Consider the following 25,824-nt stretch of genomic DNA (forward strand, 5'->3'; position numbering starts at 1 on the left):
TGGCATCTGCTATTACATTAGATAGGGCAAAAGTAAAAAGAATGAGTAAGTCTCATGCTTTAGAGCTTAAACTGATCACCAGATGGAGTGAGGAAAAAAATCCCTTGTTATAGCAAAATGGAACTAGCCAGGTACGTCTGATATGGGCCACTACAGGAGACAGGAGACTGTACTAGATGATCCCTTGTCCAGTGTGCGATGGGGAACAATATCTTCATATTTCAGCATTTAGAGAATCATGTGCTGTCTTTGGCTTTTTTGAAGAATCACAGTATTTATTGAAGTGCAGTAGCAACTATGCTCACTGTCCTTCCCTTTACCCCCGGTCCTGGAACTAAGGGTGCTGCCACATCCCCAGGCTTGAAGTGGTTTCCATCATATACAGGGTTTAAAGTTTGGTTCAATGGCTCTCCGCACCCCCACTATAAAAATTATTCCAGCACCCCTGCCTTTACCATCACCCCTCCTAAATATATTAAAAAAAGACAGCTATGATAGTAACAAAGGACATAGATAAAGATCTACAAATTATATCCAGATTATGGATAATATTCATGTGTAACTATATTTTATATATATATATATATATATATGACAGACACAACAGGTATATTTAATGTACAATAACCCAAAGTGTAACAGTTGATTTAGCCTGAGCAGAGGCTGAAAGCATTAGAAATCTGAAGGCTTGGAAGAATTATCTGCTTTGTTTTTAAAAACACATTTAAAGTGAAGAGACTAAAAAACAAATTGAATCTGTTATGTCTGACGAAATTCCTGAGCATTGATTCAAACTCTAAATTTAATTTCAATAAAGCCATAATCAAAGTAATGCCTTCCCTGGATTCAAAGCCATTTGACTCACATTATCTACTGAAGACTATAAAAAGTAACTTAACTAAACAAGGTTTCTGTGAACATTTCTTCAAGTTTAAGGTATGTGAATATGCATGTTAAGAGGCTTGCTATAACATTCCAGGACACTTCATGTAATTTAATATTAAGGTACTCTATGTTCTTAAAAAGAATAGACTTGAGATTCCTTTGTAACACAAGATATATGAATGCCATATGCACCATTGGCAATTTCTGATATATAGAAATTATGAAGGAACATTTTTCTTTTATTTTAAGAGGTAGGCATGATCTAGTGCAATGGTAGACACCTGCACTAGACCCCTTCCTGCAGCTCCCATTGGCTGGCAAACCGTGGCCGTGTCTGTGGATGGTCGATGTAAACAAACAAACAGTCTTGTGGCCCGCCAGCAGATTACCCTGGCAGGCCCTGCGGCCCATGGGTCTCATGCGTTGTCCACCATTGATCTAGTGGGTAAAGCACAGACATGGGAAACTGGAGATCTGAGTTATATTTTGGCCTCTGCCACAGATGCTGTGACCTTAGGCAAGTTTTTAAATTTGTAACAAAGATACCAGGAGTATTAGATGGAAGTTGGTTATATAGCAATAGAAACTGGAAGATATAAACAGTATACAGCTTATCCAGAGCTCCGGAATTTGCTACACTTGGCTGGAAGCATTATGAGTGCAGGCTTTCTTGTAAGATTTCTGGCACTTTCAGTTCTGTCCAGAAAGATGAAATTAAAGCACACTTAGCTGAGCATTTTACGATTTCAAAAGAGATTTGATTTGACTTTAGTGAAGATTTTGAAAGGTGCCTCCAAAATTGCAAGCACACCCATTTGCAAAATCCATTATTTGCAAGGCCAAATTTGTATTTGCTCAGGCATTCAGACACTTTTAAATGTGTGCCTGAATGCAAGGGGCCCATTTATTCTGATGAATGCAAGTTTTTTCTATTTACTTTTATTTCCATCTATTAAAAAAAAGCACCCAAGACTGTAGGTGACTTTCAATCAATCATACCATAGATAAATATAAAAAATAACTCCAATAAAAGAAAAATGAAGGAATTCCCCAAAGCATATAAACATAAAAATCTTCCCTGCATCCCAGCCCATATCCCAGTCTGCCTAACCTTTCCTTTGACCCTCCCATCAGAACATCAGAGCTCCATATCAGAATATCCCATATATCAGTGGTTACAGCACTCTTCTGAGATACTGGACAGCCCCCGCTCACATTCCCCACCCCCACATGAGGCAAAGGGGAGAACTGAGTTCAGGCCATCCCCATCCCAGGTGAGTTCTCTAATCATTGGGCTAGAAGTTATTAGGTGGGCACCATCTCTTCCTCCTTGGTCCAGATTTTCAATAGGACGCAAGCCAGCAGGCAGCCTCTGTGCATGCCTACTGGATCGGGCCCTGCAGGCAAGATATGCAGGGGAAGGTGCATTTCTCCCGTTTGTGGATTGTACAGGGGCATATGTGAGAAATGGATGGCCAGGAGACGAGAAGGCACATGTTCACTGTGCATGCCTAGAGGCAAAAATTTTGGCACCTAGGAACTTTTAGAATGAAAATGTAGCTGCTCAGTGAGTTTAGGCACCCACAGGGTTAGACAACAGCCAAGTGGGGGCTTTGAAGATCCCAATGGTGCCTAAAACCGGTGTACTTAGATGCCTCAGTACATTTGTGGAGCTGGGCCCAAGCACCTAAGCTGATTGCAACTGCAGCAATATCACTCAGGCAGCCACCAGGAGCAAAACTGGCCAGGGCCCTCAGGTCAAGTAGTTGAGATAAGAAGAGAACAATTCCATTCAGTTACTCAAGGCTGTAATATCTCACATGTATTATTTATATTGCTCCTTGCAAACACATCTGAGTAGTTAAAATATGCTTGGTTTCAGAGTAGCAGCCGTGGTAGTCTGTATTCGCAAAAAGAAAAGGAGACTAACCAATTTATTTGAGCATAAGCTTTTGTGAGCTACAGCTCAAATAAATTGGTTAGTCTCTAAGGTGCCACAAGTACTCCTTTTCTTTTTGTAAAATATGCTTACAATCACAAATGGATAATATAGAAAATCTGCAAAAGGATATAAAATAGAAACAGTAGCATTCCCCACCTGCCTCCCACCCACCATAGGAGATGAATAAACTTGAAAACTATTTTACTCTCCAAGCTTCTAGGCTTTTGTTTTGAAAAAATATAACTCTGAGACAGCAAACAGGAACTGTTACTTGTTGCAGCAAAATAAACATCCTCTGTCATGCGTGCTGCCTCAGAAACTTATCAGATGAAAACATCGTCAGCAATCCAGCCATCCATACTGCAGCTGTTTCTCAGGGAGACTCCAGAATCTATTTTTATGCTCCAGTACATTTCTTCACAGCCTCCCTCTGCCACTTCTTAATAAACCAAAGGGGTGGTGGGAAGGACTTCTCTTCAGTCATGCCCTCTGCCAGCAACACTAATGAGCTTTTTTAAATATATGTTTTATATTTCCTCATAAAGAGATTGGGAAAGTTAACACCAATAACTTTCCAACTCAGATTGAACTTCAAAAGCAATCCTGATCTTCCTGTTCAGAATTGTTTTAACTGGGTTATAGTCTTTGCTGAAGGCAAATAAACACAAGAAAGCCTTCTTCTAAACTATTTTTTCAGCTAGTAGATCCCAGCCATGTCAGATGTGAAACAACTGATTTAATTTGTTTTAATAAGTTATTCTTTCATGGATTTTAAAATGACAAAATACCCTCCTTTTTAAAAAGTTTGCCAAACCTTGTTTTTCTGGCAGATTCAAGATTTTTAAGTGTGTCCTGTTACATAATGAAAGCCGGGGCAGAGCCAAAGGGACAGAATAGTAGGCCATAAATGCATAAGTTAAACAAGGCGGCTATAGTTAACTTCACTTCCATTTGTAATTTAGATCATGCTGGTACATCTGTTAATCCTAGTTCCGGGCATTAGTTAGGAAACTGTCTTATTTAACACTTTCCACAATGTGGCTATTTTTATTATCATCCTGTCTCTCTGGAGGAGAAATTCTTTTTCCTAACTTGACTCTTCATAAACGTGGTGTGTTTCGGATCAGATAGTCTATACCAGGAATAGTCAATTATTTTTTGTCAAGGTCCACATTTCTTGGTCAAGGTCCAGAATCCAAAGGAAATAATAAAAAATGAGCAACAATAATGATAGATATAATAAATAATAATAATACTCATAATTAAATAAAAAGATTTTGGGGTCCATTCAAAAGTGTCTGGTGGTCTGGATTTGGCCCATGGTCTGCCTATTGACTACCCTTGATATGCATACAAATATAAGCCAATATGGTTGGTTATAGTATACCGTATAACAGATGAAGATACGGTTTGGGAATTGTGGAAGACAGAACTAATGACTAACCATCTTCTTTGTTCCTTTGGTATGCTGCCATGGGTGAAACAAGGCCTATGCACCACTTACATTCCACTTCAATCCTAAACCAAAAGCTGCACAGGGCGACTTTCATCTAGAAATGGTGGAAAGCATTTAATCAAAAAAAAATTTTTTTTAAATAAAAAATGTCTTGTCAACCAAAAGTGATGGTTTTTTCATGAAAACTTTTAAATTTGGTCAGAATTTTCTGTTTTTTCATTGAAGTCCCGACACATTTTTAATTTTCAGGGTTTTTAAAACCAAAATATTTATGTCATTTAAACAGAGATTTCTCACAGGAAACAAACAATATTTTTTCAAGATTTCCTACACAAAAAAGCAATTGGCAGTTTTCAAACAGCTCTAGTTTCACCATGTGTGATCAACAAAATGTCTGACAACATGATGAAAAGCGCAGCTCTTGTAATGTTTGTGCAACAAGAATATGTTAAATAAATAAAGTGCAAACAAGAAAGCCCTAATCAAAAGAAAATATCCATCCAGGCCAACCCAAACTATATGAAACAAAATCTTCCTAGACATGCTGAAGAGCTCATATGAAAACAACAGGAAATATATCAATAAAACAGAGAAACAAAACACTTTTTCTGAGAGCGATAATGCTTAGGTAATTCTTCACAATATTATTCTCACTATCAGTGAATCCCCAATATCTATTATTCAAAATAGAAGAACTACCACAGCGTCTAATATTTCAGTCTGAAGAGAAAGAGCCAGACAAAGCAATTTGTGCTCTTGAAATGAGCAGAGTTCCTTATCAAGCTGTGCATTTCAGTCAACAACTGCCCCAGACAGATGTCAGGTATGAATAATAATGACAGACGTACATGACTGCTGGTTACATAAGAGAAATTAAATCTATTCAACTCTCTCCTTATTACCCTTTAATTTTTAGTGAACTGCATATGACTACATATAGTGTTTGATCCTGCAGGAAGATGATCTCTCTGGCCCTGATCCAGCAAAGCACTTAAGCACATGAATTTATTTGTGAGAAGTTAAATGCTCAGTCCAGAGAAAGAGTAGTGCAGTTTTGTTGCTTATAATTTTACTTGTATTCAGGGAGAGTGTGCAGTGGTTTTAGAGTTCCTGGTGCTCTACAGTTAAAGGAGAGATTCAGGCAATCATGCAGCAGGAAGCTTGATAAACATTGAAACTTCCTCAAGCGTTCTCTAGTTGCTGCTTACACCTTGGCTGTTTGTGTTCATGTCCTCACACTGCAAAGAGTGTCCCCTCTGAATAAAAAGAAAATGTAAATGAGAGAATAATATTACCAAAGATATTTTGGAAATATTTTTTCTTAACTGCTAAACCAGACAAACATCCTGAAAATCCGCATGTTAAACACTGAATTTCAGAAATACGTGCTGAAAACTACAACTAAGGCCCCAATTCTTCACGGTACTTAAGCATGTGCATAATCTGAAGCACATGAACAGCCTATTGAAGTCAATGAGCATGCTTGCATTCCTCAGGTTAGACCCATGTGTGATGGTTTGGATCACAGAAACCCCCTGATGTGCCAAGACTACTTCTGCTCCTGCTTTCCTGCCCTGCCAGCTTAGGACTCCAGCACCCTGCCTAGTCTGAGCCAGACCCGCTAGCCTGCTGCAAACGCAGACCCAGGTCCGAACCACGTCCCTTGACAGGTGTAGGCTTAACTGAAAGCAGCTTACAGAAGTGTTCCCGTCTTTAACACACAGATGCCCAACTCCCAACGGGGTCCAAACCCCAAATAAATCCATTTTACCCTGTATAAAGTTTATACTGTGTAAACTCATAAATTGTTCACTCTCTATAACACTGATAGAGAGATATGCACAGCTGTTTGTCCTCTCTTCCCCCCCAGTATTAATACATACTTTGGGTTAATTAATAAGTAAAAAGTGATTTTATTAAATACAGAAAGTAGGATTTAAGTGGTTCCAAGTAGTAACAGACAGAACAAAGTGAATTACCAAGCAAAATATAATAAAACCCGCAAATCTATGCTAATACAGTAAGCAGCTGAATACAGATAAAATCTCACTCTTAGAGATGTTTCAATAAGTTTTTTTCACAGACTGGATACCTTCCTAGTCTGGGCACAATCCTTTCCCCTGGTACAGCTCTTGTTCCAGCTCAGGTGGTAGCTGGGGGATTTCTCATGATGGCTGCCTCCCTTGTTCTGTTCTACCCACTTATATATCTTTTGCATAAGGATGGAATCCTTTGTCCCTCTGGGTTCCCACCACACCTTCTCAGGGGAAAAGCACCAGGTTAAAGATGGATTCCAGTTCAGGTTACATGATCACATGTCCTGTGAGACCCCAAGACTTCATTTCTCCCAGCCTGACTCACAGAAAGGCCTGCCTGCAAACAGAGCCATCCACAGTCAATTGTCCTGGTTGATGGGAGCCATCAAGATTCCAAACCACCATTAATGGCCCACACTTTGCATAACTACAATAGGCCTTCAGAGTTATATTTCATATTTCTAGTTTCAGATACAAGAGTAATACGTTTATACAAATAGGATGACCACACTCAGTAGATTATAAGCTTTATAATGATACCTTACAAGAGACCTTTTGCATGAAGCATATTTTGGTTACATTATATTCACACTCTATATATAGAGTGCGTCACACCATCTTTAAATATCTTGCTGAATTCGGGCCTAAATAACTATGGATATTTTTATATTGCCAGGTTTTCAGAAGTGCCAACACACTGTTTTTGTTGAAAGTTGTGAGGGCTAGGCACCTCTGAAAATCAGACCATTGGTATTTCAGTAATTAGGATTGAGCATAATAGTAATTGTACTAATTTGCCAGAGAACCACAAAAACAAGACAAAAATGTATAGGAATTATTTGGGTTGGTTTGTTTGTGCATTTGCCATGTCAGTTTGAAAACATTATAAATTCAATAAATCTGAAGTCAGCCTCATAACCGTTACTTGTGGATAGATAGCTTGTTCTCCTTTGATCATTAAACATTCATTCCAAAAGAAACTTGTGTAAGGGTTTAGAAACACTCAAGTAGGCAAATAATTTGGCATAAATACACATCAGGTGGGATTTCTGCAACACTGTTCAGAGGGGGTAGGGGGATGGGGTTACCTTGAAGATCACTTGGAAGTTCCTTCAGCTAGCATAGAAGGTAGCAGACTCTCTCATTGATACTGGCCCTGAGCACGTTACACCCACATTCTACATGCTTTGCTGAATTCCTGTTTGCTCTCAGAGTAATTTAATATGCTGTTTTTAAGATAAAGTCCTAAACAGTCTGTATGCTGGCTAAGGACCCAATGATACAAGGTGCTAAACTCCCTTAACTCCACTGATTTCAGCGATCATTAAGGGTGTACAGCACCCAACAAGAAATATTCAGCACCTTGCAGGAGCCGGCCTTGTGCAACTGCCTTTCTTTCTATTGGCTGTCCCAAACAATTGAGATTAGCCGAGGTCCTCCTGTTGACAGGTCATAGATTTAAAACATGGCAGACTGCAGATGTCACAAAACAAGGTGTGAGCAGTCAAGCCTAATGGTTAGAACAGTGGTGGTCAGAGAGCAGAAACAGCACCAAAGGTCAAAGCTGGAGTCAGAGCCAAAGTCATGAACCAAACAGTATAGGAAGGCTAGCTCAAGAACAAACACTGCTGCAGGCATAAGCATTGAGTAACCACTAGCCTAGTGCTGCTGCTGGGCTTCAGAACAGATCTGGAGGTACCTTTCAGCCAATCGGGTGGTATGGTCAATCAGGGTGTTCAGCTGCAGGGCAGTTAACTGGTCCCAAGGTCAGCTGTGAGTCCTCATTCCTGACAGCATGTTCCCACTGAAAAGTCCTCAACTCTAAAAGGTCTGAATCATACAAGTAAAGAATTTTTATATGATTTTTATCTTGACAGTGGCCCTTTAGAATTCCAAAGTATTGAATTTTAATGCACTATTGCACAAGGATAAGGCATTGGTGTTAATATTTCTTTCAAATGCAGATTTGTTAGTCTCCCTTCCTTGCTTGCTTCCTTAGCTGCAAGCTCATGTAAAGAAATGAACTTAGGGTATATCTACACTACGAAATTAGGTCGATCTTATAGAAGTCGATTTTTAGATATCGATTTTACACAGTCGATTGCATATGTCCACACTAAGCACATTAAGTCAGTGGAGTGCATCCACAGTACCATGGCTAGTGTCAACTTTTGAAGCATTGCACTGTGGGTAGCTGTCCCACAGTTCCTGCAGTCTCTGGTGCCCATTGGAATTCTGGGTTGAGCTCCCAATGCCTGATGGGGCAAAAACATTGTCACGGGTGGTTTTGGGTACATGTCGTCAGTCGCCCCTCCCTCCGTGAAAGCAATGGCAGACAATCGTTTCGTGCCTTTTTTCCGTGCAGACGCCATACTGCTGGTAGCAGATGGTACAGTAGGACTGCTAACCATCGTCGTCATCTACCGCTTCTGCGGCAACTCTGCTCTGCTACTCTAATCTCGATAACGAATTTCTCCATGTTGTCTGTCATGTGCTCCCGGGTACTTGTGTTCTTCCTCGGGAAACGTGTGCGGTACTAACAGTCGTCCTCCACCGCTTCCACTGCAACTCTGCTCTCCTGGTGCCATGAATCCACCTCGCAGGTCCTCTCGTCATTCTCTATAAATATCTATTCTCATGGCATCTGTCGTCATCCACTGCTTCCGCTGCAACTCTGCTCTCCTGCAGATGCCATACCACGGCAAGCATGGAGCCCGCTCAGCTCACTGCTGCTGTTGTGAGCATTGCAAACACCTCACGCATTATCCTGCAGTATGTGCAGAACCTGCAAAAGCAGGCGAGGAGGCGATGACAGCACAATCATGATAGTGATGAGGACCTGGACGCAATTCGACGGTAGTGGCCTCCGGGAGCTATCCCAGAGTGCTCCATTGTGACTGCTCTGGACAGCACTCTCAACTTAGATGCACTGGCCAGGTAGACAGGAAAAGCCCCGGGAACATTTGAATTTCATTTCCTGTTTGGCCAGCATGGCGAGCTGATCAGCACAAGTGACCATGCAGAGCTCATCAGCACAGGTGACTATGGAGTCCCAGAATTGCAAAAGAGCTCCAGAATGGGACCGAACGGGAGGTACTGGATCCGATTGCTGTATGGCGAGAAGAATCCGTGCAGACAGACCTCCGTTCCAAAAGACGAAATGCCAATATATTTGCCAAAATCTCCAAGGGCATGATGGACAGAGGCTGCAACAGGGACACACAGCAGTGCCACGTGAAAGTTAAGGAGCTGAGGCAAGCCTACCAAAAAACAAAGGATGCAAATGGTCACGCCAGGTCAAAGCGCCATACATGTCGCTTCTATGATGAGCTGCATGCAATTCTAGGGAACGCCCCTACCACTACCCCCCCACTGTCCATGGACACCTGCAAGGGAGGAGTCTCACACAACAGGGATGAGGATTTTGTGGATGAGGAAGATGATGAGGAGGAGGAGGTTGAGGATAGCACACAGCAGGCAAGCGGAGAATCCCTTCTCCCCGGCAGCCAGGAACTGTTCATCACCCTGGAGCCAATACCCTCCCAACGCTCCCAAGGAGGGCTCCCGGACCATGAAGCCGGAGAAGGCACCTCTTGTGAGTGTACCTTTGTAAATATAATACAGGGTTTAAAAGCAAGCAAGTTTAATGATTAATTTGCCCTGAAGACTTATGACAATGAAAGCACATCCGATATCAATTAAAGATAATTCACCTTCAGATTACTCACCATGCTTTTCCAGGCGCCTATCTATGTCTTTTTTACACTGTCTGCATTTCTCCAAGGGACTTCTTCTGTGACACAGATCCAACATTTTCTGGAACATCCAAATGTTCACATATTTTTGATGACTCCAAATTGTAAACTATACATTATGCATGGTTTCATATAAAGGTTTACAGAGAGGATCTGGAAATCTTCCATCTGAGACTCATATAAACACTGGCTGTTCCTGGAAATATTTTAAAAAATTATTTCCCTTCTTCCTCACAGAAAAATAAGGCTGGAGCATTTCACTACTCACACCTGATAAAACATTTGCAGGAGGGATTTAGTCACTCATGGATAATTCTGTAAGATAACCGTATATCATCCTGTACTGTGGACTGCTGCAGCAAAACATTTCTCTAAACCCGTCACCTGTAAATACCAATGGAAAACTTAAGTGCCAAGTCGTCTTCATCTAAACATTGAACTGTTATGTTATCTAGTGAAAAGGTGTAAGTTTGGCTGGAGTTGTTATGGTATGTTTGGTTTCTTTTTAACCAAATAAATGCATTATTCATACTCTATCAATGCAATGATGACAACAGCTTTTGTGAGTAGTTTTAAAGTATCTTTGTTTTATGCCTTACATGGGCCTTCAAAAAGTCCTAACAAGATCAAAATCTGAGGCAAAAATCTTGGCAAGTCCAATTTGGATTGTTTTGGATGTGGTATCTTTCTTAGTATTGTTCTCTACTTACACATTTATTCTTGTTTTCTGCATTAGTCCCAGATGGCCCTTTCCCCTCTATTTCTGTATCACCGCCTCTTCCCACCAATCATCTCAGTATAGATCTAGGCAGGCCAGAATAGACCAAACTTGAGGTTTCCAGAATATTAGATAAGCATCCAGACTCTGGGGTGCAAAAGACATCTCAGATTTTCTTTGTTCACCATTAAAATGCAACCCAAAGCTCCCTCAAGTTTAAACTAGGAGACCCCCACCCCATCCTGATAAAACTGAATGAGGTAAAATATTACATAGTAGTTATTGTCATTGGTAATAATTGCACCCTGATACCCTACATAGTTGAGACTGATCAAGGTACTCAGTCAAGAAGAAACAGTCAGCATCTTTATCTGGTTCCGAAGCCACATAACACTGATGATAATGGTATGCACTCCAAGGCTGATGTACAAGGTGGGGTTCCTCAGCTAGGATCCAATGTCATTCCTATGGCCCTCTCCATAAGATGTTTCCTGCAGTGGAGAGTCTGGTTCTCTCGAGTACGGGCAGGAAAAGAGGCAGATACTGCACTGGATGCAATGTGGGCTTCCCCCAAGCAGTACAAATAGTGCTGATGCTCATCACTGATGGAAAAAGAGCAGGGGCAGGAAGCAGAGGTTTTGCTCAAGGTCACACAGGCAGGGGAGTTCAGCAGGAAACACAGGCAGCAGGAACCACCACCAAAGCAGCGTCCCAAGTCTTGAATCTGCTATGAAGAAGGAAAATCAAACAAAAATAGTACTATTCGTAGCTTAGATTTATTAAGGATATTTTTGTAAAGTTTTTGGAACTGTGTCACAAGGATGATAGGATTGTAGAAGCTCCAACTCAGTCCATACGGCGGTGAAAAGGAACTGGAGATGCTGGCAGCCTGCCACGTCCTTTATCACCTTGGGCAAAACCATGAGGCAGCATAGGACACATGAATGGACTGTCAAGAAGTACTACTTCCATAAGCTCTGGCTCCAGATGCATGGCACATGCGTATAATCCTCAGTGGAATACAATAGGGATCACTTGAAAAAGAAATAGTCCTTCTAAGCCTATTGAACAGGCGTCTACACCTTTGGGATTTGATTATCCAGGTAAATCACAAAGACAAAACTCTCTTGAAGATTAGAATTTGAATTGATATGGATAAGTGGCAAGGTTGATGACATGCCTAAAATCTATCATCTGTTATATATATTTTCTGGTCAAAGTTGGTTTACACAGAAAATAAAGACAAGACAGGGGAAAGGTGAGGATGTGTGTACTGTTCCCTTTCAGTCTACATCAGGAACCTACACAGAAGGAGGTAGGTAAGGTTCTAGACAGTGACTTTACAGTGAAGCAGAGAGATGGGTTTTAGGACCAATACGGTTTTCCTTAAAGGGTCTTGTTTAGTGTTAAAATAAAGCAACTCTTGTTTGGGTGGGGGGAGGTCTTTACCATTGGCTTATGACAGTTTTAGTTACTTATTTAGAATGAATTGACTCCTTTTTGACCCAAGTAGCTAGTCAAAGTTCAGGGCTATGGGATGTTCCAGTTGGGAGTAGAAATTGACAATGGAGTCAGGTATTTTCTTTGATGCAATTTTGTTTATTTACAAGAAATGTATAAAATTCTGTTTCTCTGGATGCAGGAGGAACCAAAGGCAAAGGGGTAGTTTCTTAACTTTCATGCCCAAGCATCTTTTCAGTCAGTACCCCAAACCTAGAACTCTCTAGGGTGATACCTTGCTTACACTACTCAGCAAATACCCCTCCATCCACATAGTCCAAAACTCCTGGGTGGATTTGTTTTAGGTGAGGGATTGTGACTGGCATATCCTTACAGTTATGTTAGTTGAGGGATGTATTCACATCCACCAAGCTCAATGGAGGTTTGAACTCAACCCATTACAAGGTTTCACTCAGCTCACAACAGGATCATTGCATGAAGCTCACTAAGAATAAAGATCAACCCACAGAAAAACCCTTGATTCCCAAATCCCCAAATTCTGAACTAAGATCTAAATGTGGTGGCTTTATAGCGCATCTTCATTTAAGGCCCACTAAAGGACAAAAAAGTAGCAACTCATGGATGCAAGACACAAGGAAATTGGGTAAACTCAACTTGCTGAAACTGGCTCTGAGTTGAGTGTCTAGCAAAAACCCTGGTACCTCACTCACTTGTATTTGATTTGGCAATTAAAATCCACTTTATTATCAGCAGTGCTTATGTAAAATACATCGAATGCTGGGGGTCACTTTTTCCCCTTAATTTGTTCAAATTCTACTTGCATTTCCTTGCTTTCCTCTTTGTAACACCAAGAGCTCCACAAGGTCAATCAAGACATCAGCACTGATTTTTTTTTTAAGACAACCAAAGCATTTTCTTTCCTTGAACATTCCTTAGATGCAGAAGCTGTTTTCCCCCCTACGGTCTCCATAGATACGGTAAGTCTTGATATTAACCAGAGTGATAGCCTGTAAATTACAAAGAAAATACATCACCAGTACTCAATTAATATTCCATCCTATTCCTGTTTACATAATAGTACCACTTTCATTCTATTTAACAATGGATGGTTGGGGATGAAGCAATTAAGGCATTGTCAATAAACACTGCTTTCTAAACAGAGATTTTCACACTGTGGTTTAAAAGACAAAAGCCTAGAAGGTCAGATATCAAATAATATTACTACTGATTAATGCCCTGAGCAAAGCAAACAATTACTGCTTATAGGGAAAAATGCTTGTATGGAGACCGAATGAAAGCATCATTTTATCTGAGCATTTAACTAAATTGAATTTTAATCCAGAAAACCTAATCAACCAAACAGTCCACATTTCAGGAAAGAAGAGCCCATTATTCCATCCTCAAATTAAGTGAACCATCTTTGGAACCATGCATCCAAATTAAAAGACTAAAGAATCCCCATGGCTCTTAAGAGCAAAATAGATGAGCTAATAACTGTCACTGGTTTAAAATTTATGGGCCCATCACCAGCATCCTAGGCTATGAATAACTCAGACCCTGTTTAACTGTTTTCACATACATTAAAGGATTTGAATACTTCTGCAGTTGTGGCATAGAGCTTTTTTAACCTCATCCACAAACATTTAGACTGAGGCCTAGTCTAAACTACAAAGTTAGTTGACATAAGTCAACTTGTCAAGCTAGCTGTGCATGTGTTGACACCAAAATTTGTCTCACACTGATGTACGTACCCAGTTACAATGGTGTAATAACACCTCCCAAAATGACACAGAGCCATGGTTGACCTACTTAGGTTCACAAAGACCGACCTACTTAGGTTCACTGCATGACCTATGTGGACCGTAACAGTCTTCAGCAGCTGTCCCACACTGCCCCTGCCTCTGAGACAACAGCAACTCCATTCACAATTTTGAACTCCACTGCCCAGGGAGTAACAAAGACCTGAAGCGCCCCCCCCACACACACACTTAAACTCTCCTGTGTTTTTTAAATTTCTTTTCCCGATTGCCCATCTTAGTGAGCACACCTAGCAGCGCAACTTGATGATGACACAGCAGCAAAATGAGGACAGACAAACACATGGAATTAAGCAGCAGTGTGCAATTTTATTAATCTTTAACACAGGGGAGAGGTGCTACCTGCCCATCATCCATATTCCCCTATACCAGGCATTTAACGGTTGTGTTGCGGGGCTTAAGGGCTCCTTACCATATAACCAATAACATGGGATTGGGTCAACTCAGCCTACCCCCAGGACTCAGCTCAGTCTGAGTCCTAGCACCCTCCCCCCAGGAAGGGGACAAAGGGTGCAGCAGACTGGGGTCCTCAACCTGAAAGGGCCACAAGGTCTGACCTCAGCCCACGAAGGCCACAAGGTCTCACTCCATCACATGAGCCCAAGGCCCCACACGAAAATCCCAAGTCTTTTACCTCTGGGAACTATTTTATTCTCTTAACCGCACTGGAAGCCAGCCACAAGTTGTGATGAACAACTAACAGTACCCCAGTACCTCTGTTACATACTGGGCACATTCCTACTCAATCCACTGTGGATTGAAGGTGTTGCAAGGAAGGCAAAAAAAACCCTCCCTGGTTCTCTGCCATTTGGCTCATGGGAGAAAAAATTCCTTCCTGACCCTCTAAACAAGCGATCAGCTAGATCTACAGCATCTGTCTGGCTGGGTTCCCATTCCTAATTCAGGTGGGTTAGGGTGGGCTTCTAAAGAGGTTCCTCATGGCCCCTGCGATGGGCTAAATCCTGGGACCTGGGGAATGCTGGCCAATCAGCACCTCTCTCCCACAGCTGACCAATGGGTGCCAGAGACTCCCTTGGGGAGGAGCTACCTATTTGCCCCTTGGTGAGTGACTCCATCCCTTGCTCCCCTACTGGGACTGTTCCCCTTTAACTGCTGGCCTCATCAAGTTCCCCCACCCACTGATGCGGGTGGATCCATCCATGCTGGCTCTATACACACAGAGAGCTACTAGATGCACTCCTGCCTAGAGCAGGCAAAACATCTTGGCTATCCCCACCTGTCAGGAAAAGAAGCTGAACAAGCACAGTTATGTAAAAGCTAGTGATGCTGAAACAGGGACACAACAGGGATGAGCAGCACTGCCATGTGAAAGCAAAGGAGCTTCAGAGATACCAGAGCTTTGAGGCAGGGCAACAAGAAATCTGGTGCTGCCCTACACATCTGCCCCTTTTACAACAGACTGCATGCCATACATGTCAGTGACCTCACCAACACTGGCATACAACTGTGGACTTTTGCAGGAACCTCAAGCAGAGACCCCTTGGGTGAACAGCAAGGAGGAGAAGTGGGGAGACACAAACCATGCTGAGAGCCAGGAGCAGCATGAAATTCCACCAGAGTCCTGCCAGGCCTACCAGGAGAGTGCAGATGAGCCTGCTGATGAAGGGTAAGGGAGCTCAGGTAAACACGTACATGGTTTAGTCCTAAATTCTTTTTTAAAAAGAATTGTTGCCCAAAACCCCATCTCCCTCCCTCTGGCTTTCTTCTCCAATTAAAAAAATGGTGCCCATCCCATCTGCAAGTTTAGAGAACAAAGGCATAGACTTTTCAATGCTTACTTTACTGGTTCAGGAAAAAATTCAAAAATAGCAGTATGGCAGTCTGATTACGTAATCCACATTAGTGTGCTGTGCTTGGATGGCTGTAGATCAAACAGAGACGGCATCCAGTTTTCCATTCTTTGGTTTGTTCAGCAAGGCAGGGGGGACCATGAGGTGTGCCTTTTTTTAATCTTGATAAGAATGTCCCTTTTGTCTTCTTAAGATATTTTAATGAAACCTTCAGGAACATACTCTGCAATCCTCTCCTGAATATTTCTAGGAATAGCAGTCTTCTTTCTTCCACCCTGATAGGAGACTTTCCTATGCCAGTCTGGGAGGAGTTTGGCTGGCACCATTGTAGTAAATAATCTAGCAGCATACAGGCCTGGGTGGCTTCAGGATGCCAGTGGCAGCTGGGTTCTCTGTGCCTTTGTCACCCTCAGGAGTGAGAGATCACCCAAAATCTTCACCTCTGTCCAAATACTGCCAATATTCATTGCACTTTCCTTATACTCATACCTGGAGAAGGGTGCCCAGCATTTACAGGTGCCATGCAACAGAACACCTGTGCTTCCCCATGAGGCTAGCCTGGTTTGGTTTGCACTATAGAGCAGTGCAGTACTGAGGCATTCCAAAGCTAAAGTCACAATGAGCACGTTTTATTTAACGTATTTACAAGTATGATGTAAGGGAATTTGTACACTTATCTTTTCCTTTTTCACTGTGACTGTAAATAGAATGCTGTATCTCTGTTTTAATCGGCAGTCTCTGCCGTAGTGGCCTTGAGAGGTTCCCCCTCCATGCCTTCTAAATGTCTAACCCTGCTCAGGAGGAAAAAGAAGAGGACTAGGGCCTTTGAACATGAACACAGAGTTTAGAAAGACAATATGACCATGACCAAGGAGAAGGACCAATAATGGAAAGAGCAGTTGCTGCAGGAGAGGGGAAAGGACTAAGAGGCACACTGGAAAATGCACCAGGACATTGTAGGTTTGCTCGCGCAATAAACTCATATGTTGCAGATCATTATTGACCTACATGACCAAAGACCCTGTATTCAGCAGCCTTTCCAATCCTTGAAGAACACCATGGCTGGTGCTCCCTATGGCCCCAACATACCAGGTGGCAGCATAGTGTACATCCATAACTCTTCCACTCCATGCTGGGGGACAATAAGGAGAACAGCAGCTACATGTATCCGTTGGTGTATGTGTAGCTACAACCTACTACATTGCAATAGGTTTTAAATACATGACCCTAAATGTTCACTTCCATTTTTACTTGTGGTTTTTGAGTATGGCTCACCCTGTTACCTGCTGGTAAAAGATTTTTAACCGGATGTGTTTCGTTGCATTTAAATTTTGTTGCCTGTTTCTTTGCACACAATAACGTTCTATTTTTGGAAACTCAGTGTCTTTATTAGTTTATACCAAGCATTACACTATTCATAGCAGGAGGCAATTACCCATCCCTATTTAATCTTCATACACGAGAGATGCGGTTTTCATAAAAACAGACAACCCTACTGTACCATATTGTTAAAATGTTTTTAAGGCCTCCCTCAGCTGTATAGCTCAACCGTTGGCTCTTCTAATAGTCCTTGTGTCTGGCTGATCAAATTCCATCGACACACAGTCCCCCAGGCTCCCCCACCATGGTGGTAGCTCTTCCCCTTTTGCCTCCTAGATATAATGCAATACACAACATGCATCTATAACCATGGCAACATTTGGATCTTAGCAAGGCAATCTAGTGAGTAAACAGCTCCAGAGTCCCTTCAATCTACCAAAAGCACATTCAACAGTCATTCTGCACCTGCTGAGCCTGTAGCTGAATCCTTCTTTAGTGATGTTGAGGTTGCTAGTGTATGGCTTTACAAGCCAGGGGAATAAATGGTTGGCTGGGTCCCCCGGAATCACGACTCGCATTTCAGTATCGCCAACAGTAATCCGCTGGTTGGAGAAGAATGTCTCTGCTTGCAGCTTTTTGAAAACTGCTGTGTTCTTAAAGATGTGAGCACCATGCACGTTCCCTGACCAGCCCACTCAGATATCAGTGAAGTGTCCCTGGGCATCCACTAGCACTTGCATAACCATAGAAAAGTAGCCCTTTCTGTTGATGTACCACGGTGGGCTGATGCCAGAATAGGGATGTGTGCACCATCTGTCACCCCACTGCTGCAAACCGATCCAAAATTTCCTGTATATTACCAAGACTCTAAGTTCTATGTAGCAGGAGACACTTAATGGCCTTACACACTTGGATGATACTGTGGATTTTCCAACTCCAAACTGATTGCCCATTGACCAATAGCAATCCAGTACTGTAAGCTTCTAGAGCATGATCACTCACTTACTTCTCTCATTTTGGTGTCCCTGTGCTGGAGATCTGGGTGTGCTCAGCACAAGATCCTGGAATGTGGCCTTTAACATCCAGAAGTTCTTTAGCCACGGCTAGTGAATTCCAATCCTGCATTATAATATGGTCCCATCAGCCAGTGCTCATTTCTTGGGCCCAGAAGCATTGGTCCACTGTGTGGAGCTGCTCTGCGAATGCCAGCAGCAACCTGGCGTTTTTTTCTGCTGTGTCCATCATCCTGTTATTGCACTTGAACATCTCCCCATCTTTGTCGTTGCAGTCCCAGTTGTAGTAGTACTCATTCACGTCCCGCAAATACAGGAGAACGGTTCATCCTGCATTGTCAGTGCTCATGAGACTTGCACTGAACTGCGCAAGGTCTGTGCTTCTCAAAAGCATGAGACTGGGGAAATTTTTTTTTGTTAACGGCATGAAAATTATGGTTGGAACTTGACCCCTAGTTCCCAGAAATCTCTGGTGTCCCACAGAGCGCTGAGAAAATGTCCCACAAGGCATTGAGCCAGACAGCGGCACCACCACATTTCGCAGGGATGCTAGCACTCATGGGGAGAAAGTACAGCTGTAGCTCACGAAAGCTTATGCTCAAATAAATTGCTCAGTCTCTAGAGTGCTGACATAAGCATCCATGCGCCCGAGCGATATACAAAAGTTAGCGGCTGCACAATGATGTAATTTGTGTCAACTGCTCTTTGTAGCATAGACATTGCCTCAAATTTTGAAAGGCACATAAAAGCTAGGTGCCCAACTCCTACTGAATGTAGGCCCTTTTTGAAAATTCAAGCTTCCATTACCTAGGCTATTAAACTATTTTGATTCACGAATGTTGTCATAAAATATTGATTCAGGGCCTAGATGGCCAGACGGCAGGTGCAGACCCCTCCATTGTTACAGCAAGAACTGGACAGAACACTACTTTGGGACCAGTCAAATTCTGTGGAGAGTGACAGTTCTATGGGGGCATAAATACCTTTAATGGAGATGGCAGACACTCTTCCCTCTGCAAACAAACACACAGCACCAAAGGAGGGTGGATCTCTCTGGAGCACTCCCAGTTATTAGGAATAGCTGAGAGAATCACAAGCCTAGCTCTGTCTCAGACCCCATGTTTCATAGCAGAGTTTGGTCACGTGACATACCTTTCCATCAGGTATAGTTTACTTTGGAAGAGTCCCCTCCCCATTCTTTCATAATGTAAAATACCTGAAGAAGGCACTGCCAATTTTTAATTGTTTCTATCTGTGTTAAGCCTTAAATTTAGGAGAAATCCCTCACTGCTACTTTACCTCATTCTCCACCCAACTGTGCTCCAACACCATAAAGAAACAAGCATCCCTCAGGGAACACCCCATATGTACTGTCAGGGACTATTCTGCTGGCTTACAGCTGGTGCTAGCACCGCCCCCGCTTGGCTCGGTGCTGCTTCCCATTACTCATCGGGGTCTTGGGAAGCAAACTATAAGCTGCCCTAACTTACACTGGGAGCCGGAGGCTCCTGAACAGCCCCGAACTGCAGGTGGTTGAAAGGTGGCTTTGGAACACAAAAGTGACAGAGACACCGTGGCCCTTCCCATCCATCTCTGCACCCAATGCAGGAACAGGGCAACAGATAATTGGACCCACAGAAAACAAACATGTATCCAAAACCCAGATACGTCATATGCAAAAGTGAGCCGCACTACGGTTGCTTTGGGAATAACTGAGTTTCCTAATATTTGTGTGGTGAAAATCTCAACCATGTTATACTGACAGTTGTTTTCATTTAAATTTCTCTCTAAATGGGTCCACCACCAGTGGGCAGATATTACTATGGTAACTAAGCACAAATGGAGGAACTGTTCTGCAAGTTGTTAGGCAACACTATGCTATCAGCTGCTGATGTTGTTCAAGCCTATTGTATAGTTCATGCTAGCTGGAGTCATTTAATTAGACAAAAATGAAAGCACTTGATTGGAAAAACTATGCTGGAGACAGGCTGTCTTTGAGGGGGGAAAGAAATTTAAGAAGAATGACAAAGAACGAACAAGATGGAATAAAACAGATGCGTGGCTTTTTTTCCTTTAAAAAGTTGATAATAAAAACAATATTTTAGTAAGACAGTTTCTAAAGTGCCAGGTGTGAGGAAAATCAAAAGGTAATGCTCTATCTAAATGAACAGAAGATCACATTACAGAATCTTTAGCTGTGTCTGGATGTATAATTAAGAAGGATTCAGCTGCCATATTCACCTGTTTGATCCAGGTCAGCCTAATAGTTTTAACCTTGACAAATCTGGTGGCCTCAGAACTTAAACCAAGAACTTAATGGCGGTGTAGACTAGCATTTCATGATATGCTCCCTAGGTGTGGTCCCTGCAGGCAGGGATCTAAAGCATGGTGTCAGAGCAGCATGGATAAGCTTGCACTGCTGCTGTCTGTGCTGTGCTTGTTCTAAGGAAAAATCCCGCGCTTCCCCAGCCTGTAATTTTGACACTATGAGCATTAAACTCAAACCAATGTTTTAAAGCAAGAACTAGTCAGTCGTCAATCAGCTATGAGTTAATACGGTATCCTGGCATCTGTCCTTCACATTATGAACCTACTCTATGGTTGTGGGTATTGGTGGAGGAAAGAGAGAGACAGTAAGAACACCTTTTAAGAAGCATTTGGTTTATAGTCTTCAACATCAATAGTATTCATTCAGCACACAAAGGGGATTCACTGTTCCTTGAGCGGGACTATGAAAATGAGAAATAATTGGCTGTTGTCAAGAGGAAATGGCTGGAAGCCAACACAACACTGATTGTTGGAATAGTCCCAGCTCTAAGAATCTGATCTGAAATGAGGAAGAAAATGCAGGTTCCTTATATCACTGGTCCTCCAGCTGTTCTCATCTTACACATGTGACCCATCTGGAACATTGGGTTCCAAAACTAAAATGTCTACAAATGTCATGGTGTGCGCCACAGCCAAGGATGTCTCCAAGCCTACTGTGGCTAAAATTTTCCAGAGGTCACCTCTAATTTTGAACGCCTTTTTTCTTGAGATGCACCAATTCAGACATCTTAAGCCTGATGGGTATCTTAAACCAAGTGAAGACAATGGAAGTTGCAGCTTCTCCATGTTGTACTCAAAAACTGAGGAGTGGAAATTAGTTCAGTTAGGACAGTTCTGAAATTTTTGTCCTAGACTTAGGGCTTGTCTACACAGCCCCACAGTTTGCATAGTGTGCACTAGCATAGTGCTCCGTAACTCTTCTGTGCAGACAAATGAAAAAAGTACCTAGTTTGCATTAATGTAGTCTGCTTTCAAACAAGACTAGTTAATGCAAAACAGGTATCTTTAGGTTTGTGCCAGCTGCATCCACACAGGGGAGTTAAAGTGTAACAAGCTAGTGCATGCTGCAATTCATACCTCTGTAGTCCAAACTGCAGGTTGTGTAGGCATGGTCTTAGTCTCTTTATCAATTATGACTGACTGCCCTCTGTCCACACAAAGTTAAAATTCTGATGTACTGTTTGCATTGTCTGGACTCCCTAGTTTCCTTTTTAAATCTCCCTTCCCCTGACAAGCCTACTGATTGAGCTCAAAACAGTGATAACCTCTGAATCTGCACTACTTTTCAGAAGCATCTCCTTCTCTTCACTGACAGATGTAGCCCTGCAGGTGATAAGTGGGCAGGTATTCTTCCTTGGGGGGTCAAAGCACATTGATCTGGGCCACATGACTGACAGTCATCCAGCTATTGCTTAATATCTACTGCTCAGGGTGACCATATTTCCCCAAGGAAAAATGGGACACATGAGGCTAGCCTAAGATCATTCCCTTGCTCAGGGTTTGCCTGAGCTGCTTGTCCGAGCCCTGCCCTCTCTCCCCACACAAGGCTGGCATCACTGCTCACCCCCCTGCATAAGGCTGGGCTCCGTTTGCCCGAGCCCTGCCGACCCCCCTATGCAGGGCTGGCATCACCACTCGCCCCCCACATGTTCCTCTACACTCCACTTTGCCAAAATTATGACTGCTCACAAACCGGGTAGAATTAGTAGGGGAAGCAAAAGTGGATGGGAATCTGGGAGGCAGTGACCATGAGTTGGTTGAGTTCAGGATCCTGACGCAGGGAAGAAAGGTAAGCAGCAGGATACGGACCCTGGACTTCAGGAAAGCAGACTTCGACTCCCTCAGGGAACGGATGGCCAGGATCCCCTGGGGGACTAACATGAAGGGGAAAGGAGTCCAGGAGAGCTGGCTGTATTTCAAGGAATCCCTGTTGAGGTTACAGGGACAAACCATCCTGATGAGTCGAAAGAATAGTAAATATGGCAGGCGACCAGCTTGGCTTAATGGTGAAATCCTAGCGGATCTTAAACATAAAAAAGAAGCTTACAAGAAGTGGAAGGTTGGACATATGACCAGGGAAGAGTATAAAAATATTGCTCGGGCATGTAGGAATGATATCAGGAGGGCCAAATCGCACCTGGAGCTGCAGCTAGCAAGAGATGTCAAGAGTAACAAGAAGGGTTTCTTCAGGTATGTTGGCAACAAGAAGAAAGCCAAGGAAAGTGTGGGCCCCTTACTGAATGAGGGAGGCAACCTAGTGACAGAGGATGTGGAAAAAGCTGATGTACTCAATGCTTTTTTTGCCTCTGTCTTCACGAACAAGGTCAGCTCCCAGACTGCTGCGCTGGGCATCACAAAATGGGGAAGAGATGGCCAGCCCTCAGTGGAGATAGAGGTGGTTAGGGACTATTTAGAAAAGCTGGACGTGCACAAGTCCATGGGGCCGGACGAGTTGCATCCGAGAGTGCTGAAGGAATTGGCGGCTGTGATTGCAGAGCCATTGGCCATTATCTTTGAAAACTCGTGGCGAACGGGGGAAGTCCCGGATGACTGGAAAAAGGCTAATGTAGTGCCAATCTTTAAAAAAGGGAAGGAGGAGGATCCTGGGAACTACAGGCCAGTCAGCCTCACCTCAGTCCCTGGAAAAATCATGGAGCAGGTCCTCAAAGAATCAATCCTGAAGCACTTGCATGAGAGGAAAGTGATCAGGAACAGCCAGCATGGATTCACCAAGGGAAGGTCATGCCTGACTAATCTAATCACCTTTTATGATGAGATTACTGGTTCTGTGGATGAAGGGAAAGCAGTGGATGTATCGTTTCTTGACTTTAGCAAAGCTTTTGACACGGTCTCCCACAGTATTCTTGTCAGCAAGTTAAGGAAGTATGGGCTGGATGAATGCACTATAAGGTGGGTAGAAATCTGGCTAGATTGTCGGGCTCAACTGGTAGTGATCAATGTCTCCATGTCTAGTTGGCAGCCGGTGTCAAGTGGAATGCCCCAGGGGTCGGTCCTGGGACCGGTTTTGTTCAATATCTTCATAAATGATCTGGAGGATGGTGTAGATTGCACTCTCAGCAAATTTGCGGATGATACTAAACTGGGAGGAGTGGTAGATACGCTGGAGGGGAGGGATAGGATACAGAAGGACCTAGACAAATTGGAGGATTGGGCCAAAAGAAATCTGATGAGGTTCAATAAGGATAAGTGCAGGGTCCTGCACTTAGGACGGAAGAATCCAATGCACCGCTACAGACTAGGGGCCGAATGGCTAGGCAGCAGTTCTGCGGAAAAGGACCTAGGGGTGACAGTGGATGAGAAGCTGGATATGAGTCAGCAGTGTGCCCTTGTTGCCAAGAAGGCCAATGGCATTTTGGGATGTATAAGTAGGGGCATAGCGAGCAGATCGAGGGACGTGATCGTTCCCCTCTATTCGACATTGGTGAGGCCTCGTCTGGAGTACTGTGTCCAGTTTTGGGCCCCACACTACAAGAAGGATGTGGATAAATTGGAGAGAGTCCAGCGAAGGGCAACAAAAATGATTAGGGGTCTAGAACACATGACTTATGAGGAGAGGCTGAGGGAGCTGGGATTGTTTAGTCTGCAGAAGAGAAGAATGAGGGGGGATTTGATAGCTGCTTTCAACTACCTGAAAGGGGGTTCCAAAGAGGATGGCTCTAGACTGTTCTCAATGGTAGCAGATGACAGAACGAGGAGTAACGGTCTCAAGTTGCAGTGGGGGAGGTTTAGATTGGATATTAGGAAAAACTTTTTCACTATGAGGGTGGTGAAACACTGGAATGCGTTACCTAGGGAGGTGGTAGAATCTCCTTCCTTAGAGGTTTTTAAGGTCAGGCTTGACAAAGCCCTGGCTGGGATGATTTAACTGGGAATTGGTCCTGCTTCGAGCAGGGGGTTGGACTAGATGACCTTCTGGGGTCCCTTCCAACCCTGATATTCTATGATTCTATGATTTGTCCCCTTGATCAGTTGGCAAGAGCCAACAGGACAAATGCCCACTTTTGCCAAAAAAGTCAGGACAGCCAGGACAGGGTTTTAAAAAGGGACTGTCCTGGCCAAAATGGGATGTATGGTCACCCCACCATTGCTTTCTTAGAAGTTGTCTGCTGCCAGTGACCTCATCCACCTTGTCTTTCTATTATCTTGGGACTGACACAGCTACAACAGCACTGCATACAGTTAAGTTCATCAGCATTCATCCCACCCTCCTTTGTTAGAAAATTCAGATGTGGCTATTCAGAATGGGGGTTCAGTGACATTACTGCAATATCCCTAAGTAGGCTCATTCACCCCATCACACTTCTTTATAAAATTGCATATAAAGCACAAATAAAGGCCAACATTTCCCTCTATTTTTGAGCTTGTGTTCTATTCTGAAAAGTGAAAGTGTCCCAAAGACCTGGAAAAAGACTTCAGATACCTCTCCACTTAATCAAAAAAATAAACAGCATTGACAAATCATGCTGAGCTAGACAAGGGCTTGCAGTGTATAAATCTCAACCTTTAGCATCAGAGTTCCTTCTAGATATAGTATTTATTGCTCTCTATTAGATGTTAATACATGCATGCTCACTAACAATAACTAAGTCATGAAGAAGTTATCTTGGTTATCAATGCACAGGAAGCCAAAAACTGGGAAGATTCTGCTTGCATTCCTTTATATGATTTCTTCTAATACCACAAATGAGACCAAGAAAAAACTGTGTCAATTAATCTTCTCAAACTAAAACAATGTTTAGGCTAGATAACTGTGTTGCATTTCGTTTGGTGTTCAAAGAGAGTTCAGGAAGATCCACTTGTGTAGCTTGTTTCTGAAGAATCTCCAAACTGTCTTTTTACATGTATATTTGAACTTGGCAGCTGGTGCTGTAGAAAATCTAGGTGATGAATGAAGGATGGTATACAGTGTGTGTGTGAGAGAGAGATGAAGTTCACCAGCTTCTCCTGGAGTTTTCCCCCCCACTGAAATGAAGTATGAATGATTCAAGTTCATAGGTTCTCAGACTTTTTCCCATTTGCAGACTTTTTCATAAGAGGAAGAGAGCTATTCTCATTAAACTCCCTTATCCTACCTTTCCCAGCAGCATATATGGCATTTGGTTTTCATATCTTTTTTATTCTGCAGACCACTACAAAGGACTCCAAGACAATGTGCCCATTTCTCACCCACTAAAGTCAATAGAAAATCTCCCCTTGAGTTCAGGGGCAGCTGCATCAGCGTATTTAATTATTATTTCTGTGTTGTTGAATTGTATGGAACT

General features: G+C 42.8%; 1 protein-coding gene and 1 long non-coding RNA gene across 3 annotated transcripts in view; one reads left to right on the forward strand and one right to left on the reverse strand.

Annotated features, from left to right (window-relative positions):
* The window catches only part of PDE1A (phosphodiesterase 1A), a 373,257-nt gene that overhangs the window by 278,798 nt on the left and 68,635 nt on the right, over positions 1-25,824 (reverse strand). The gene's annotated exons all lie outside the window — the stretch shown is intronic.
* LOC142068458 (uncharacterized) overlaps positions 1-25,824 on the forward strand; it is a 57,539-nt gene that overhangs the window by 11,403 nt on the left and 20,312 nt on the right. The window contains exon 2 of the long non-coding RNA XR_012664286.1: positions 15,552-15,697. This is a non-coding gene — a long non-coding RNA (uncharacterized LOC142068458). The remainder of the gene's footprint in view (positions 1-15,551; positions 15,698-25,824) is intronic.

Source organism: Caretta caretta, chromosome 11 (assembly GCF_965140235.1).
Source record: "Caretta caretta isolate rCarCar2 chromosome 11, rCarCar1.hap1, whole genome shotgun sequence".
NCBI classification, from domain to species: Eukaryota; Metazoa; Chordata; order Testudines; family Cheloniidae; genus Caretta; species Caretta caretta.